Here is an 18,193-nt window from a genome sequence, read left to right on the forward strand (position 1 = left end):
AATATTGGTAGAGTAAAGAAAAAAGTAGATTCTCACAAAAGTAAAGTAAACAGTAATGTTACCATTTTTCACGAAAATAACCCGGGATTGAAGAATAAAGTAGATGGGCTCCTGGTTTGTTGAGACGACATTCGATCTGATAATGTAATAGATATACAATGCCTGTCTGAGCATCACATTGTGTCTGATATGGAAAAGGTAAATATCAGTGGTTGTAAACTAGCTGCACATATCAGTAGGGAGAACCAGGTGCGAGGAGGGTTGGCCACATATGTCAAAAGTTATCACTGTGTAGAAAGCTTGGATGCAAAAAAGTTTTGTCTAGAGCAACATATAGAAGCACGTGCTTGTCAACTTAAACTGAAGGAGGGCTCTTTTATAATTTTAACAGTATATAGGTCCCATTCAGGAAACTTTCATTTATTCCTGGAAAACTTGGATGCCTTGTCGTGCTATCAATCAGGTACGGGAAAGTAAATTATTATTTGTGGGGACTTCAATGTTGATTCACTGAAAGACTGTAATAGGAAGAATGACCTGGTAGTCTTGCTCGGTTCTTTCAATTTGACATCTGTCATTAATTTTTCCACTCGGGTAGTAAAGGACAGCAGCACATTGATAGATAACAATTTTATAGACCAAGATATGTTTAAAAACATAAATTATTGTCGTTTTGAGACTGGCCTTTCTGATCTTGATGCTCAGCTAGTTACAGTATATGACACAGCACCATTCAGTAATTCAAAACTACCCTCCAAAGTTGTGCGTGCAATGAATGACTCAACAATTAGAAATTTCAGACAAAATCTTCAGCAGTTAGACTGGGATGAGGTGTACAAGGAACCTGATGCTAATTTAAAATATAACTTATTTCATGATACACTTGTAAGAGGATTTGAAAACTGTTTCCCCAAGGAAGTAGTGAAATGTAATTATAAGAAACCATGCAAAAAACCTTGGCTTACTAAAGGAATAAAAATATCTTGTAACCACAAAAGGGAACTGTATCTAACAACAAGAAAGAGTAATGACTCAGAAACAGCCAAATATATAATAAAAACTACTGTGTTACATCAAGAAAGGTTATTAAAAAGTACAGAAGCACGTGCTTCATGTCTGAGATTAATACCTCTGATAACAAAATCAAAAAAAATTTGGAATATTATTACAAGGGAGACAGGACAACCAAGAGTACAGGATGACGGCATCACCACCAAAGAGAATGGAAACTTGATAAACAACAAGCTGGAACCGAAAACATTTTGAATATTCATTTTTTAAATGTTGTAGAGAAAAGGGGTCTTACCCACACCATTTGATACAATTGAAATTAAACCAACCTCTCCTTCTGAAATTAGGGAGATAATAAACTTTCTCAGGAACAAAAGCTCACATGGAATTGATGGCATTTCCGGCAGGATAATAAAAGCTTGTTCCCAAGAAATAAGTGGGATTCTTAGCAACATATGTAACAGCTCTCTGAAGCAGGGTATTTTCCCAGATAGACTGAGATATGCGACTGCATAAAAAAAAGGAGCTACGTCTGATGTCAACAACTACCGCCCAATCTATCTTCTGACTGCCTTATCCAAAATTCTTCAAAAAGTAATGTACTGTAGAGTAGTCTACCGTATCTTCCTTCGTCGTCGGCGTTGTCATTGTTACTGTGAGGCACCGTTACACCAAGTGGAAAGGATCGTCGATCTTAGAGCACGCTATGCCCGAATTCGTATGGGACTTGGTAGATTAATCTGCCACGAGTAATGAGTATGATGGGCAAACATCTATTAGGCGCACTACGAATGTAGTGTTGTGGACATGTTGGGAATGTGGATCTCACGGGGAGCGTGCAAGGGATAAGTCCCTGCAGATGCACTATCCTCTGTGCCCGCGGTGGCTCAGATGGATAGAGCGTCTGCCATGTAAGCAGGAGATCCCGGGTTCGAGCCCCGGTCGGGGCACACATTTTCAACATGTCCCCAACGAAGTGTATCAACGCCTGCTTGCAGCTAGGGTGTCTATTTAATTATCATTTCATTTCTAGCAAAGCTGCATGGTCATATATAGTTAAATAACTTCTTTACTTGTTTATTTCTAAGAGTAAACCAAAAAAATGACGCCGTATCATCGGCTTCGTCGATATAGAGCAAAACAGCTCAATATGCCCAATTTTGCCTCTTCTTATAGGATCGGCTACGTTACTCATTAATTTACTACAATTATTTCCAATAACATTAAACAGGTATCGCCGTTGTATTTTAATTGTATTCAAAAGCATGTTATTATTATTATGACCGACCAAATCGTTACAAATCGCGCAGCGTTCGGTTTTAACGATAGCTTTACACTCGCCCAGCCTTTATTCGTGCAATATTATATATAAATATACAGACAGGACCGAAAGATCGATCTCTCTACCGTAACCAATAGAGGCGAATACGCTATTCAAGTTCCGTTACAGTATCTTGACTCGTAATGTTACACGGCCCCCCAGACTGTGATGTCTTGAAGAGGTTTCCAGACACTACAGGCTTATTTTTTGTGTACTGTGACAGGAGAGGGTATTTGTTTCGGCGAATCCACTCACTCTCAGATTCACTCAACAAGTCAGTACATACATTGTACAATATTTAAGTTGAGTTAATGGGCCTAGACAAAATGCCCTTAACTAAATTCCACATTTGTTTATAGGTTGTCTTAGAAACACTTCGCACTAATCACTTCATATTCACACCACATTTTTTTTTTCTTGGATGAAGTCCTCAGTTCTTCAACCGGCTGTGCAAGGCAGAGATCACAGCCGGGTTAGACGATTGGCGTCCTCGGTCATGTTTAACCAGAGAGGATTTGGTCCTTTTCTTTTCCTCTTAATTCCACTTTTAAACCATCCATCCTCGTTGTTCGGTGAGAGGATAAATCGTTTTTCAGCGTCGTCTCTGTTGTTGATACCAAGAAGGTATCTCATGGAAATCTTCGGTACTTTCTTTAATTTTCTTTGTAAGTTAATATAAGTATGTATTTATCCACTGGTGCTTTTATTTAGTCCACTCTGAGTGTAGTCTTGGTATCATTCAGTGTTTCTTGAATTTATATTTCGCTAATTATTGATAATACTTCTTCAGGTCTTTGTGAGGGAACAAGCCCTTAATTACATCAGTATCACAATCTGCCAGAAGGTAGCTCCCTTCATGAGGTATTTTCATTATTTTGTATGGACCTGTATATAAATATTGCCATTTCTTATTCAGTCTTTTCCTGGCTGATGCTTTTGGGTGATTTCTCAATAAAATTTCTTCCCCTACATCATATGTGACTACTTTCTTCACGTTTTTATCAAACCGGGTTTTTCTCAATTGTGCTTGATGCTTGAGGTTTTTGTAGACCTTCTTCACCTTATTTTTTTTCTTGATAATCTTTTGTTCTATAGCAGGTAATTTCTTCATCCATTCTGGCACAATACTTTCACCAAATACTATTTGATTAGGTGAATAACCTGTCGATAAGTGTGGTAAGTCATTATACACTTTCTCAAATTCATAAATCCAATCGATCCATTTATAATGTTGTTTGGGTATGTACGTCCGTAAAAATCAGTTCAACTTTCGGAAGATTCTCCCAACCGGATTTCCACAAGGGTAAAATCTTGAGATGTAAATGTGCTGGATTCCTTGATCTTTCATAGTGTCTCTCCATACTTTGCTTGTATAATAAGCAGCATTGTCTGTCAAAATCATTATAGGTTTGCCAAGCTCAGTTATATAGTTGTTGATAAATTTGCGTAACGTGGGTCAAACGTGGATATAAGTTCACATATTTTGAAAAGAGATCATAAAAAGCCAAAACATATTTGAACCGTCCACATGTCATGGGACATGGCCCACAGACATCACATGACACCAACATTAAAGGTTGTTGTGGCATGATAGGATGTAATTCTATCTTCTGACAATAGTTTATGGGTTTTGCCTTCTGACATATTTTGCAATGTAAGGATGTAGAGGCTTATCTCAGTAGGGGTAAGATAGATACTTCCTACAGGAAAATTAGAGAGACCTTTGGAGATAAGAGAACCACTTGTATGAACATCAAGAGCTCAGATGGAAACCCAGTTCTAAGCAAAGAAGGGAAAGCAGAAAGGTGGAAGGAGTATATAGAGGGTCTATACAAGGGCGATGTACTTGAGGACAACATTATGGAAATGGAAGAGGATGTAGATGAAGATGAAATGGGAGATACGATACTGCGTGAAGAGTTTGACAGAGCACTGAAAGACCTGAGTCGAAACAAGTCCCCAGGAGTAGACAACATTCCATTGGAACTACTGACGGCCTTGGGAGAGCCAGTCCTGAAAATACTATACCATTTGGTGAGCAAGATGTATGAAACAGGCGAAATACCCTCAGACTTCAAGAAGAATATAATAATTCCAACCCCAAAGAAAGCGTGTGTTGACAGATGTGAAAATTACCGAACAATCAGTTTAATAAGCCACAGCTGCAAAATACTAACACGAATTCTTTACAGACGAATGGAAAAACTAGTAGAAGCCGATCTCAGGGAAGATCAGTTTGGATTCCGTAGAAATACTGGAACACGTGAGGCAATACTGACCTTACGACTTTATCTTAGAAGAAAGATTAAGGAAAGGCAAACCTACGTTTCTAGCGTTTGTAGAATTAGAGAAAGCTTTTGACAATGTTGACTGGAATACTCTCTTTCAAATTCTAAAGGTGGCAGGGGTAAAATACAGGGAGCGAAAGGCCATTTACAATTTGTACAGAAACCAGATGGCAGTTATAAGAATCGAGGGACATGAAAGGGAAGCAGTGGTTGGGAAGGGAGTGAGACAGGGTTGTAGCCTCTCCCCGATGTTATTCAATCTGTATATTGAGCAAGCAGTAAAGGAAACAAAAGAAAAATTCGGAGTAGGTATTAAAATCCATGGAGAAGAAATAAAAACTTTGAGGTTCGCCGACGACATTGTAATTCTGTCAGTGACAGCAAAGGACTTGGAAGAGCAGTTGAATGGAATGGATAGCATCTTGAAAGGATTATATAAGATGAACATCAAGAAAAGCAAAACGAGGATAATGGAATGTAGTCGAATTAAGTCGGGTGATGCTGAGGGAATTAGATTAGGAAATGAGACACTTAAAGTAGTGAAGGAGTTTTGCTATTTGGGGAGCAAAATAACTGATGATGGTCGAAGTAGAGAGGACATAAAATGTAGACTGGCAATGGCAAGAAAAGCGTTTCTGAAGAAGAGAAATTTGTTAACATCGAGTATAGATTTAAGTGTCAGGAAGTTATTTCTGAAAGTATTTTTATGGAGTGTAGCCATGTATGGATGTGAAACATGGACGATAAATACTTTGGACAAGAAGAGAATAGAAGCTCTCGAAATGTGGTGCTACAGAAGAATGCTGAAGATTAGATGGGTAGATCATATAACTAATGAGGAAGTATTGAATAGGATTGGGGAGAAGAGAAGTTTGTGGCACAACTTGACCAGAAGAAGGGATCGGTTGGTAGGACATGTTCTGAGGCATCAAGGGATCACCAATGTAGTATTGGAGGGCAGCGTGGAGGGTAAAAATCGTAGAGGGAGACCAAGAGATGAACACACTAAGCAGATTCAGAAGGATGTAGGCTGCAGTAGATACTGGTAGATGAAGAAGCTTGCACAGGATAGAGTAGCACGGAGAGCTGCATCAAACCAGTCTCAGGACTGAAGACCACAACAACAACAACAACAACAAGAATATTTGTAGCTGGACGTCCCAAATTTGGATGATAGCAGTATTTTGTTATTTTGGCTGTACATTTAGCGGCACCAAAATGATCTCAATTCAAGTGAGTGATTCTAAATATTTATTTGGAACACAAACTTTCCAAACATCTTCATCCTTCCTCCAATACAATATTCCGGATTTTAATTGATACTGTTCTTGAGAGTGACTTAGCGTTTTGCTTTCAACAGCACGTCTAATGGCTTTCCACAACTTATCATCTTCTTGCAGTTGTGGGAGACCTCGACATAGCTGTGAAATCTGCCTCTCACAATATTGCCTTGATAAATTCATGACTTTAAAGTCAATAGTCCGTTCTTCACACTCGTCGTCATTCTTTCTTTTCGGTAGTCTTGAAAGAGCATCGGCTATGATGTTGTCTTTCCCTCTGATGTATTTGAGCGTAATATCATATTCTTGCAATAACAAGGCCCACCGGGTTAAACGTGAATGGAACATCCTTCCCGTTAAAATAAAAGATAAAGCTTTGTGGTCGCAGAATACAATGATCTTCTTTCCATATACAAAATAGCGAAACTTTCTAAGGGACCAGAACACGGCCAGTACTTCCAATTCAGTAGTACAATACGCACGTCCACAGCTAGAGAGTGTTCTGCTGGCAAACCCAATTATTTTGATGGTACTGATATCTTCTGGATTGTCCATCTAGGAAAGAGTGGCACCCAATCTTGTTTCAGAAGCATCCGCAGCAATATAAAACTCTTGATCGAGTCTCGGATGATGTAACAGTGGAGCATTAGTCAAAGCATTGCGGATGTTATCAAAAGCTTGCGTGCATTCAGTATTGCACTCCCACATGACATTTTTTGTTAACAACCGTACAAGCAGTCTTGGCTTCCTAACTGATTTGGTAAAAATCGTCGAAAAAAAGAAACTAAGGCGATAAACGACTTTAATTCCGTTCTATTGTTTGGATAAGCACGTCTGTTAATTGCATCCATCTTTTTAGGATTTGGTTTTATCCCTTCAGGAGTAATTATATGCCAAGAAATTTCAATTGGTTATGAGCAAACTTGGATTTACTCAAATTTACAGTAACTCTGTATTCCAAAAATTTCGCAAAACCTCTTCCTAATAAGTCCAAATGTTCCTCCCCAAGTTTCAGAAGCAATTATCAAATAAACCACATATAAAGTAACTTCATTCAAAACGTCTCTGCCCAGTACGGTATCTAATGCCGATATGAAAACACCACCGCTTATTTTCAACCCAAATGGCATGACGGTTTGGCCTAGAAAAACGTATGCACTATAATTTCGAGATTCTTTCGATATTCTAGTTTGCCAATATGAACTATGCATATCCAAAGAAGTTAAGAAGCGGCCACCATAAAACGCTTGTACTAACTGTTCTAGGTTCTCCGGTCGCGTTTGTACAGGTATAATGATCTTATTCATCTCTCTGGCATCCAACACCAATCTGATGTCACCATTGGGTTTAATTACCGCCACAAGAGGGTTACAATATTCGGAATCTGGGGATCCAATAATACCCCATTCTAACATTTTATTGATTTCCTTTCTGACTACTTCTTTCTTTGTCCATGGGATAGAATAGGAAGTACGACAAAAGGGTTTATGCTCGTACGTCTTTATATGGTATTCAAAGTCTTTTATTATACCCAGACGTTTACTAAAAGTCGACTGATATGCTTCCAACAAGTAGTACAATTCGTCCCTTTGGATAACATATAAATATTCTGATTCTAACACCTTTTCCTGCAATGACATTTTATCCATCATTTCTTTAGAACATTCAATAAGGCAGATATCATACACAATTTCATCATCAATACTGACATATTTTACCATTAGATTCATACACAGTTGATTTGGAATTACTCGGCTCTTTCTCATGGTGGCTGTCAAAACCTTTCTCTAAATTAATGATTGCACCGGTCTCACATAATAAATCCAAACCGCAGATACATGGTGCTGTCATTTTAGGAACAACCAGGAATGTACTTTCTATTTGAGCCCCCCGTATTGTAACGTCGACACGTACCTGTTTCACAACTCTTTGCATTTTGGCGCTGAACGCGCCAGTCACGGTACATCCTGTGATAGGAAAAGTGGGCATTTTTACCCCTTGGCTTATCTGTTTTAAACAGTCCAGGGTCATGACACTAATAGTCGCTCCAGTATCAATTAATATTTCAACATCATTATTTATACTTGTTGGAATTATTGCCTGGAAAATTTGTCCGCATTTATTAGAAACTTCAGGTTTTTCTTCAATTAATTCATTCCTTATATCCTGATCATTATTGTACCTTAATACTCCCAGTTCAAATTGATGCCTGCCTTCCTTCTCCATTCCAGTCATCCTAGGAAGGCATTTGGTGACTGGTATTAGTTCAATCTATCTCGTTGAGTCATCGGTGGGGGTTCATGAACTTCCACAATCCGTACAGTATGATCCGAGCTATGGTATTCACCCCGTCGCACATTGGAGGCTCCTTCACCCATTGGTATAACTGGATAAGGACTCGAGGCATTTGATCCATCCTGCCGATGAACATTATGCTTCGAATTATCTTCCCAAGGTCGAATACAATTGGGTTCATCACTTGGGTACCTGTTACTCTTATTAATATCACTACTATGCACATTCGCGTCGCCATATCGATGTTTACGATTAAGTTGTACAGCATTAATCTGATTTACTGGGTTGACTTTACCCCCATAATTACCTCTAGTGCAGTAAGTATCTCTTCTATATTTATTATAATCATTGTTTTTATTGTAACCATAGGACGAAGGTTGTCCACGCTCCTGTGATGCGGGTTTGACCTGGTTTTCAGTATTATTATTATCAGAAGTTAAATTATTATTGTAATTATTCGTATTACTATGAGTGTGAGTCTGTGGGGCGGCGGGTGGAATAATAGAATAATGTTCCTATTATTTATTTAATGCTGTTGTTTGCCGTTCTCAACACTGGCTCTCTAGCTACAATATTGGCAACCAGGGGTTAGCAAAACGTGAAGCCTGTAATTAGAATTCCTAGTGCCCACTTCATCTGAGAAATACATTTATAGCTACAGCTTATAGCTCTGAGGAATTAGGAGATTGTCTGGGATTCATAATCAAAAGCCATTCTCTCTAAAATGTTCACTATATTCTGAAAGTCACAGACCAAAAAGGATCCACACAATCCAACTACAAGAGCAGTTCTGAGTCTAATGCGCTGAAGCAACTATAACTGTTCAAATTAAATGTTTAAGTGAATGTTCGTCATAATTTGATGATAATGTTCATCAAACGGCACGCTAATAATGGTAGAATGTCTGTCCTGCGGCGGCACGTGAAAATACGACATACGCAAACTAAAGATAGATCATTAACGTCATCCTAAAATTAACACTTCACTCGAAAACGATTTCATGGTTACGCATATCCCCAGTAACTTATTACTGCATCCGAGGCTGTTTATATCAACGGTACCGACGCGACGCGACTCCCGGCACAGGTGGTGCGCTAATCAGCGTCTGGAGAGAACTGGGGCCTTCCTTCTCGCGCAGCGTTCTTACATATAAAGCCGCGGTGCGGACGGCTAGGGGAACGCCTGATCAAATCTGCTCTCCCGACTAGCCGCTGGGCTAGTAATGCACCACTTTAAGTTATCGAATAAATCATTGCTTCCTTTGCTGATGGCTGATGAAGCTTTCAATTTAATTGCGCAATCAGCACACAAGTAAGTAATCATAATAAAAGTCTGACGTGGCGAAGTCAAATATTTTGGGCGAGAGAATTAATTTAATTACACTACACGCAGTAGATGAGCTCTGAAATTGCTTTTTGGAGATACGCTGTAGCTATAGTTTTATAGTTATTCTGTTGAAACTTCTCACATTTTTATGATTATAGCGGATCTCTCTTCTACTTAAATTTAAACATCCTAGCTTTATTTATTCGCCTACTTAATCTACATTGCTTCCTTAATTTCTAAGACAAAAACCAGAAAATTATGAATTTCAACTAAAATTTTAATTTGTGAGATCCAGAATATTGTTTCTACTAAATTATTATGCAAAAGGAATCTAAATATAAATTTTTAGGTTTCTAGCTCTTTTCTGTTGCGCCAATGATTTTTACAGAAAAACGTGCAAATTTCGAAAATGGTTAAAGTTATTGAATTGATATCCAACACATATTGATTTTGTATTACTCCTTACATGCTAGAAACGTTTCAGGTTATTTACTTCATTTTAAAGTACTGCGCAATATTTATGACGTCAGAGCTATAGCGGACTAGGCTGTCACACAATGGAAAGACTGATGTGAATTTTATAAGGCGTGAGTATGCTGTGTCCCTACAACTCGACATTTGATTACTACTCATTTGTCTTGCGTCTTCCATAATCATATCTATAGAGTCAATCAGCGGCAGGAATTGTTCTACATCGTGGTCGGGAACATTTATTAACTTTTCACGTATATTTATGGGCAACCTTCCCTTCAAAATTCTGATTACTTCCTTGTGAGAAATCGGATCAATCCAATAACGTGTCTTCTTTATGTACTTTTCAAAATATTGCCTTAAAGTACTCCTTTTACTGTTAAAATACTCGGGTTAGTAAACCTCTTTTCTTAATTTCTCTTGTTTACTCGACGACCAGTATTTAGCCAAAAAAAGTTGTTGAAACTCAGCGCAAGTATGGCATCCTTCACTTACTTCGGCGGCCCATAATGCGGCTTCTCCGGTAATATTCGATACTATAAATTGAAGTCGGTCGTGTTCAGACCAGCTACGTGGAAACATTCTTTTGAAATTATTGATAAAGATTTTCGGATGCAGGTTGTTCTTTTCAGTGGAGAAAGTTGGGAATTGTCTACTTTTTCACACACATCGGAGGCTCAGTATATTCGCTTAGTGATGGAAACACTGCCAAGTAGGCCATGTTATTTTCGCTCTCCTGTTTATTTCGTTCCCCGCCCATATATTTTTTTCCTTTATTGATTTTCAATTCCCCCCCGAAGGGGGTGGGCTGGCAGCAGCTTAGTACGCTGCTCTACAGCCTACAGACTTTTATTTTAAAAAATGGAAGAAGAAAAGAAACAAGAAAAACAGGCGCTAAAACGGTGATATAAAGTATAAAATGGCGGAAAAATGCGGAAAGTTAAAACAGAAAGCAAAAGGGGTTGGCAATGTTAATAAAAGACACAGGAATCAGACAAGTAATATAGTACATACGCAATTAAAAAAAAAAGAAACACGGTGACAGTCTGGTTTCCATTCGCAAGAGATAAAAACCACACCCAGTGACAGTATGATGGCCGTTCGCAACACTTCCCAAAAAAAACACAACACGGAACACTCACTGTAAAACACTGCACGAAAAGGGCGGCACAAAGATGACACTCCCGAGCCAAAGGCAGATGGGGGGGGGGACCTGGAGGAGGGGGAAGAACAAGGAGGGAGGAAGGAAAAAAACGAAAAGGGGGGAAACCAAGGAGGGAGGGGACTATTAAAGGGAGGGGAGGGGCAGGGCAGACGCGAGAGGGAATGAGAGGAGGCAGAGGAGGGAAATGCAAAAGGACTCGGGGGAGAGAAGAAGGGGGCAGAGAGAAGGGAGGTGGGGAAGAAAGAGGATGGAAGGGGGGGAGAGGGAGCTCGGGAAAAGGACAGAGCAGGGGGCGAAGGATCAGAGTTGATAGGAGGGATAAAAGGAGGGAAAGAGGACATCATCCAGGAGGGGTAGTTGATGGAAGCCACCTTGGGAAAGGAGATGAAGGGTGTAGAAATGGAGGGTAGGGGCGACACAACAGTGAAGACGTGGCAGGGGGCGGGGGTGGGAGAGGAGTGGAGCAACCAGGGGGTGAGGGGATCGAGGCGGCGGGAGGTGTAGAGGATGCGGATATGTTCGAGGAATAGGAGCAGATGGGGGAAAGGAATGATGTCATAGAGGATCCTCGTGGGGACGGGAGGCATATACGGAAGGCGAGGCGGAGTGCATGACGCTCAAGGATCTGGAGGGACTTATAGAATTTGGGGGGGGGGGCAGATATCCAGGCAGGACTGGCATAACAGAGGATGGGACGGATTAAGGATTTGTAGGTGTGGAGGATGGTAGAGGCGGGCAACCCCCATGTCCGGCCAGAGAGGAGTTTGAGGAGTCGGAGGCGGTCCCGCCCATCCAGTCGATAGTCATTATCTTCAAATCCCACAAATGAAAAAACACATCCTTAGGTTCAATGAGTTTTATTTGTTTGTTGCTTGTGCATAACTGTAGAGTTGCTCTATTTGAATCAGAAGCACATTTTGATGTGTAATTGATTTGGGAAACAGTTCTAACAATCAACATCCTTTAATTGGTGTTATGATAAGTTAATCTTCCGAATTTGGTACGTTGTGGGACCAGGTCTGGAGAAGACGGCACGAGGTGTAATGGCGGAAAAGACACTTGGCCGGCTGTACGTAGTGAACCGGAGAGGCGCGAGAGGGCAGGAGTTGCCGGCCGCAGTACCAACTGCCGCAGACAGATGGCAGGTCGAGTCCCTGCCAGCAAAAGTATGGCCGTCATCACATCTGCACAGGTTACAGCTGACTGCAGTTCGTGACACGTTCCTTTAAAGTAGGAGATATTGGGTATTTTCGTCTTGAATGAACCAACAATGCTGTGCTTTTAGTTGTACTTTTGAAGGCAAGAAGAGAGGGATGCAGCATGAAGAATAATACGGCTGATGAACATCTGCAGAGCAAACTGGCAGAATAGAAAAGCAACTGCTTTTATGTAAAGTAAGTGCAATTTTCAAGCATTAATGTGGATTAGAAAATTTAATATCCCGCACCGAGTATTGGTGGTTTCATTGGGGAAATTGTAGCGGCGTGGGAATTGGGGAAGCAAACGAGACTCTTCCATTCTTTTGCAGCGTTTGCTCAAGAGATAGGGTTATAGCTGAAGAGGAGGAGAAAATTAGAGCCCTTCAGGCTGATTTGGACAGAGCGAGGGCTGGAACTGAAGAGGCTAAGGGGGGAGGAGGGTAAACAGCGGTGGGGAGTGGTAGCTGGGAACAGGGGCTACAGAAAGAGGAGAGTTCTGACAGTTTCCCAATTGGCACAACCGATAGATTTGCCTTGCTGCCACAGTTAAGTAAGGAAGAGGCTCCAGTAGAAGTAGATGTAGTTAGGATGCAACAGAATCTCACTAGGAAACTAACTGTTTCAAAAAAAGTAGAAAGTAAGAGGAAAGCTCTGTTGCTAGGTAGCAGCCTTGGAAGAGGTGTGGGCCAAATTTTTCAGGAAAAATTAGGTGACAGGTACCAGGCCACAAACTTTTTCAAGCCAAGTGTAAGTCTTAGCCAGGTGGTAGAGGATATAGGTTCCTTGTGCAAGGGATTCACAAAGCAGGATCGTGTGATGATAGTGGGTGGAGTGGGAAACAGTGTCGATGGGGATCAGGGCTGCAGTATCGAGTGTGATCTGGTGAAAACAGCCTCGGCAACGACCCGTACCAATGTTGGGCCGGTGGCTGCTTTCGTTCGGCATGATCGGCCCCAGTTGAACCGCTCCGTCAGGAGGGTAAATATGGAGTCGGATCAGTTGCGTAGGGCGGCCACTCTGTCAGACATCGGATCGGTTACTGTCGAGGCTATCAATAAGGGGGGATTTCTCGAGGCATGGCCTACACCTCAATAGGAAAGGGAAGGGTAAACTGGCAGGGTTGTTTGCGAAATCCATGAGGGGGGACACTAGTACTCATGGATGTACCTCTGTTTTAGACTAATATCAGTGTCCAATGAGAAGTTCTGGCAGGCAGGTGCAAAAGAGGTCCAAAACACACAAAATTCTCACAACAGTAAAGTAAATAATGATGTTACCATATTTAACCAAAATATTGGTAGATTAAAGAAAAAAGTAGATTCTCACAAAAGTAAAGTAAACAGTAACGTTACCACTTTTCACGAAAATAGCCCGGGATTGAAGAATAAAGTAGATGGGCTTCTGGTTTGTTCAGACGACATTCGATCTGATAATGTAATAGATATACAATGCCTGTCTGAGCATCACATTGTGTCTGATATGGAAAAGGTAAACATCAGTGGTTGTAAACTAGCTGCACATATCAGTAGGGAGAACCAGGTGCGAGGAGGGTTGGCCACATATGTCAAAAGTTATCACTGTGTAAAAAGCTTGGATGCAAAAAAGTTTTGTCTAGAGCAATATATAGAAGCACGTGCCTGTCAACTTAAACTGAAGGAGGGCTCTTTTATAATTGTAACAGTATAGAGATCCCATTCACGAAACTTTCATTTATTCCTGGAAAACTTGGATGCCTTGTCGTGCTATCGATCAGGTACGGGAAAGTAAATTATTATTTGTGGGGACTTCAATGTTGATTCACTGAATACTGTAATAGGAAGAATGACCTGGTAGTCTTGCTCGGTTCTTTCAATTTGACATCTGTCATTAATTTTTCCACTCGGGTAGTAAAGGACAGCAGCACATTGATAGATAACAATTTTATAGACCAAGATATGTTTAAAAACATAAATTATTGTCGTGTTGAGAATGGCTTTTGTGATCTTGATGCTCAGCTAGTTACAGTATATGACATAGCTCCATTCAGTAATTCAAAACTACCCTCCAAAGTTGCGCGTTCAATTAATGACTCAACAATTAGAAATTTCAGACAAAATCTTCAGCAGTTAGACTGGGATGAGGTGTACAAGGAACCTGATGCTAATTTAAAATATAACTTATTTCATGATACACTTGTAAGAGGATTTGAAAACTGTTTCCCCAAGGAAGTAGTTAAATGTAATTATAAGAAACCATGCAAAAAACCTTGGCTTACTAAAGGAATAAAAATATCTTGTAACCACAAAAAGGGAACTGTATCTAACAACAAGAAAGAGTAATGACCCAGAAACAGCCTAATATTATAAAAACTACTGTGCTACATCAAGAAAGGTTATTGAAAAGTACAGAAGCATGTGCTTCATGTCTGAGATTAATACCTCTGATAACAAAATCAAAAAAAATTTGGAATATTATTACGAGGGAGACAGGACAACCAAGAGTACAGGATGACGGCGTCACCACCAAAGAGAATGGAAACTTGATAAACAACAAGCTGGAAGCCGAAAACATTTTGAATATTCATTTTTTAAATGTTGTAGAGAAAAGAGGTCTTACCCACACCATTTGATACAATTGAAATTAAACCAACCTCTCCTTCTGAAATTAGGAAGATAATAAACTTTCTCAGGAATAAAAGTTCACATGGAATTGATGGCATTTCCAGCAGGATAATAAAAGCTCGTTCCCAAGAAATAAGTGGGATTCTTAGCCACATATGTAACAGCTCTCTGAAGCAGGGTATTTTCCCAGATAGACTGAAGTATGCGACTGCATAAAAAAAAGGGGGCTATGTCTGATGTCAACAACTACCGCCCAATCTCTCTTCTGACTGCCTTGTCCAAAATTCTTGAAAAAGTAATGTATTGTAGAGTAGTCTACCGTATCTTCCTTCGTCGTCGGCGTTGTCATTGTTACTGTGAGGCACCGTTACACCAAGTGGAAAGGCGCGCCGATCTTAGAGCACGAGATATGTTAACCTTAAGTCACTGACAACACACAACGGTCACGGTAGCACCTGATTCCAGAATAGCTGCAGTAATTAGGATCTACCAACTACCCGCTCTTGACCAGGTCTCCAAAACTTAACTTGTAACGAGATTGTCATAAAGATCATCCATAAAGGCTTCGAACAACGATGAGAAATGTTACAGTTTATGTAATAATAACAGATACGACCAAACTGTCTTGTTTCTTCTGTTTTATTTAACGTAACTTTGTTCACAGTTTTATTTCGCATTCACCACTCACTCACCCTCTGATGTGGAGTATATGCGAGCGCCTGAACGGAACTCCCAAGTTCCATGGAAACCCTTTGAGGAACAGCTTTGGTTGCTCGACACAACAGTCTATGATAATGATACAGTATTTTGTAATTGACTCTTCTAGTTAAGCCACCGCCTCCACGAATGTTTGTTGGGCGTAAGACAATTACACACTTCTCTTTCCGATCTGCAGTTATTAAGAGGTCGCGTAAAAGTTGACGTTTTTGTCCTTTTCATAAATTGGAGCCTGCTCTCCGCGATATATTTAAAAAAAAAAAAAAAAAAGGTCTTAATACCGGCGTCCCTCGTGGGATGCGAATAGATTTATCCCAGAATTGACCGCCCTGTAGGTGTACTCAATTTAATGACCACACTTCGCTATCCGCAATTTCGTGTAACTAAATGACCTTTTGTTACTCTGATTGTATACCATAGTTATTTTAAACTCGTCCCTACATTTTTTCACTACGCAGAATTAGCACTTCTTTACTTGTTTATTTCTAAGAGTAAACCAAAAAAATGACGCCGTATCATCGGCTTCGTCGATATAGAGCAAAACAGCTCAATATGCCCAATTTTACCTCTTCTTATAGGATCGGCTACCTTACTCATTAATTTACTACATATTATTTCCAATAACACCAAACAGGTATCGCCGTTATATTTTAATTGTATTCAAAAGCATGTTATTATTATTATGACCGACCAAATCGTAACAAATCGCGTTTTTAACGATAGCTTTACTCTCTCCCATCCTCTATTCATGCAGTATATTATGTAAATATAGAGACAGGACTGAAAGATCGATCTCTCTACCGCAACCGATTGAGGCAAATACGCTATTCAAGTTCCATTACATCTATCTTGACCCGTACTGTTACAAGGGGGCATCGTGCATGCCGATACCTTCGGCCTCGTGCGGGCCGGTGTTGATATCTCGATCAGCGTCGGCAACCTACAACAGTTAGGTTTGTCATCGTTTTGGATCCGATAGGGCATACATCGGATGCACAGTGTAGGGTGATGTTGGCGATTGGTTTGTGCGTCAGTGGGCGAGCTCGTCAGTTTCCCTGCCGTGGACTGTCGGTCGGCTCTGAAGGCAGCTGGTAATTTCCAGTCAACGTCGCTGAGACGCAGGGGCTTGCCGACGTTTGTCGCTTGTCGGTGTATGTTAGCTTGCCGTAGGTGGTCATGCCCTAGCTGGTAGCGTGTTTGGCCGCTTATGCTCCCACCTATGGTTGTGATCGTTGTTTCCCAGAGTAAGAATGAAAGGATTGTTCGAGTGTCTCGATTTCCTGTATAGTCATGAGGCATGTTTTTTGAATACTTCCTTGAGGGTTTCAAGGCGGTATTCATTGTGAAGGTTCACGGCGTGTGTAGCGTGGAGTGTTGCTAATGAATTGCAGCACTTTCTTCTGTATGATCTGCAGGTGGCGCAGTCGTGTAGGAGCTGCATATCCCCAGATGGGAGCTGTGTACGTCATCAGAGGTCTAATGTGTCACATATACGGACCTCGACACCGTCCTATTCAGTGTGCTTTCCCCTGTCGAGCATTGGGTAGAGTTTTTTGAGCCTCGCGTGTGCTCTGTTGGCAACATATTCGATGTGGTCCCCCCGTGTAAGTTTCCGGTCCAGCCAGACACCGAGATATCTGACTTACTCTCGGAAACGTATTGGGTGTGTATGTAGTGTTATCTGTCTACTGTGTTGATGTTTGCACAGTACTTTTGGTCCGCTCATAAACACAACTGCTTCGCACTTGTCGACATTTACTTTAATACGCCACCATTCCACCCAAGGCTCGGCAGTTCTAAGTGCTGTCTGTATTCGTGAATTAATGTTCGACGGTTTCCAATCTTGCACGAGGATGGCTGCATCATCTGCTTAGATGGCTATTGTAGTGTTTTGTGTTGCTGGGAAGTCGTTAATGTACAGGTCGAACAACATGGGCCCTAGCATGCTTCCCTGGGGTACTCCAGCTCGGATACCATGTCGTATCGATTGTTTGCCCTGCAACCAAGAATATAACAATGGTCCCAATACCGAGCCCTGGGGCACCCCATAATTTACTCTTTTATATTCAGAATGGTACACATTACCATCCCGAGAAATGTGTACTCTTCGTTTCCTATCAGTTACTTATGACTTGAACCACTCATAGGAAACAGCAGGGGTACCATAATCATATACACTCCTGGAAATTGAAATAAGAACACCGTGAATTCATTGTCCCAGGAAGGGGAAACTTTATTGACACATTCCTGGGGTCAGATACATCACATGATCACACTGACAGAACCACAGGCACATAGACACAGGCAACAGAGCATGCATAATGTCGGCACTAGTACAGTGTATATCCACCTTTCGCAGCAATGCAGGCTGCTATTCTCCCATGGAGACGATCGTAGAGATGCTGGATGTAGTCCTGTGGAACGGCTTGCCATGCCATTTCCACCTGGGGCCTCAGTTGGACCAGCGTTCATGCTGGACGTGCAGACCACGTGAGACGACGCTTCATCCAGTCCCAAACA

General features: G+C 40.9%; 1 non-coding gene across 1 annotated transcript; it reads left to right on the top strand.

The window, feature by feature from the left end:
• The first annotated feature begins 1,886 nt into the window (after positions 1 to 1,886).
• On the top strand, positions 1,887 to 1,961 carry Trnat-ugu. Its single transcript has one exon. It is a non-coding gene; the product is annotated as a tRNA-Thr (tRNA).
• Positions 1,962 to 18,193: the final 16,232 nt, after the last annotated feature.

The sequence above is a fragment of the Schistocerca piceifrons genome, chromosome 11, assembly GCF_021461385.2.
Source record: "Schistocerca piceifrons isolate TAMUIC-IGC-003096 chromosome 11, iqSchPice1.1, whole genome shotgun sequence".
Taxonomy (NCBI): Eukaryota; Metazoa; Arthropoda; class Insecta; order Orthoptera; family Acrididae; genus Schistocerca; species Schistocerca piceifrons.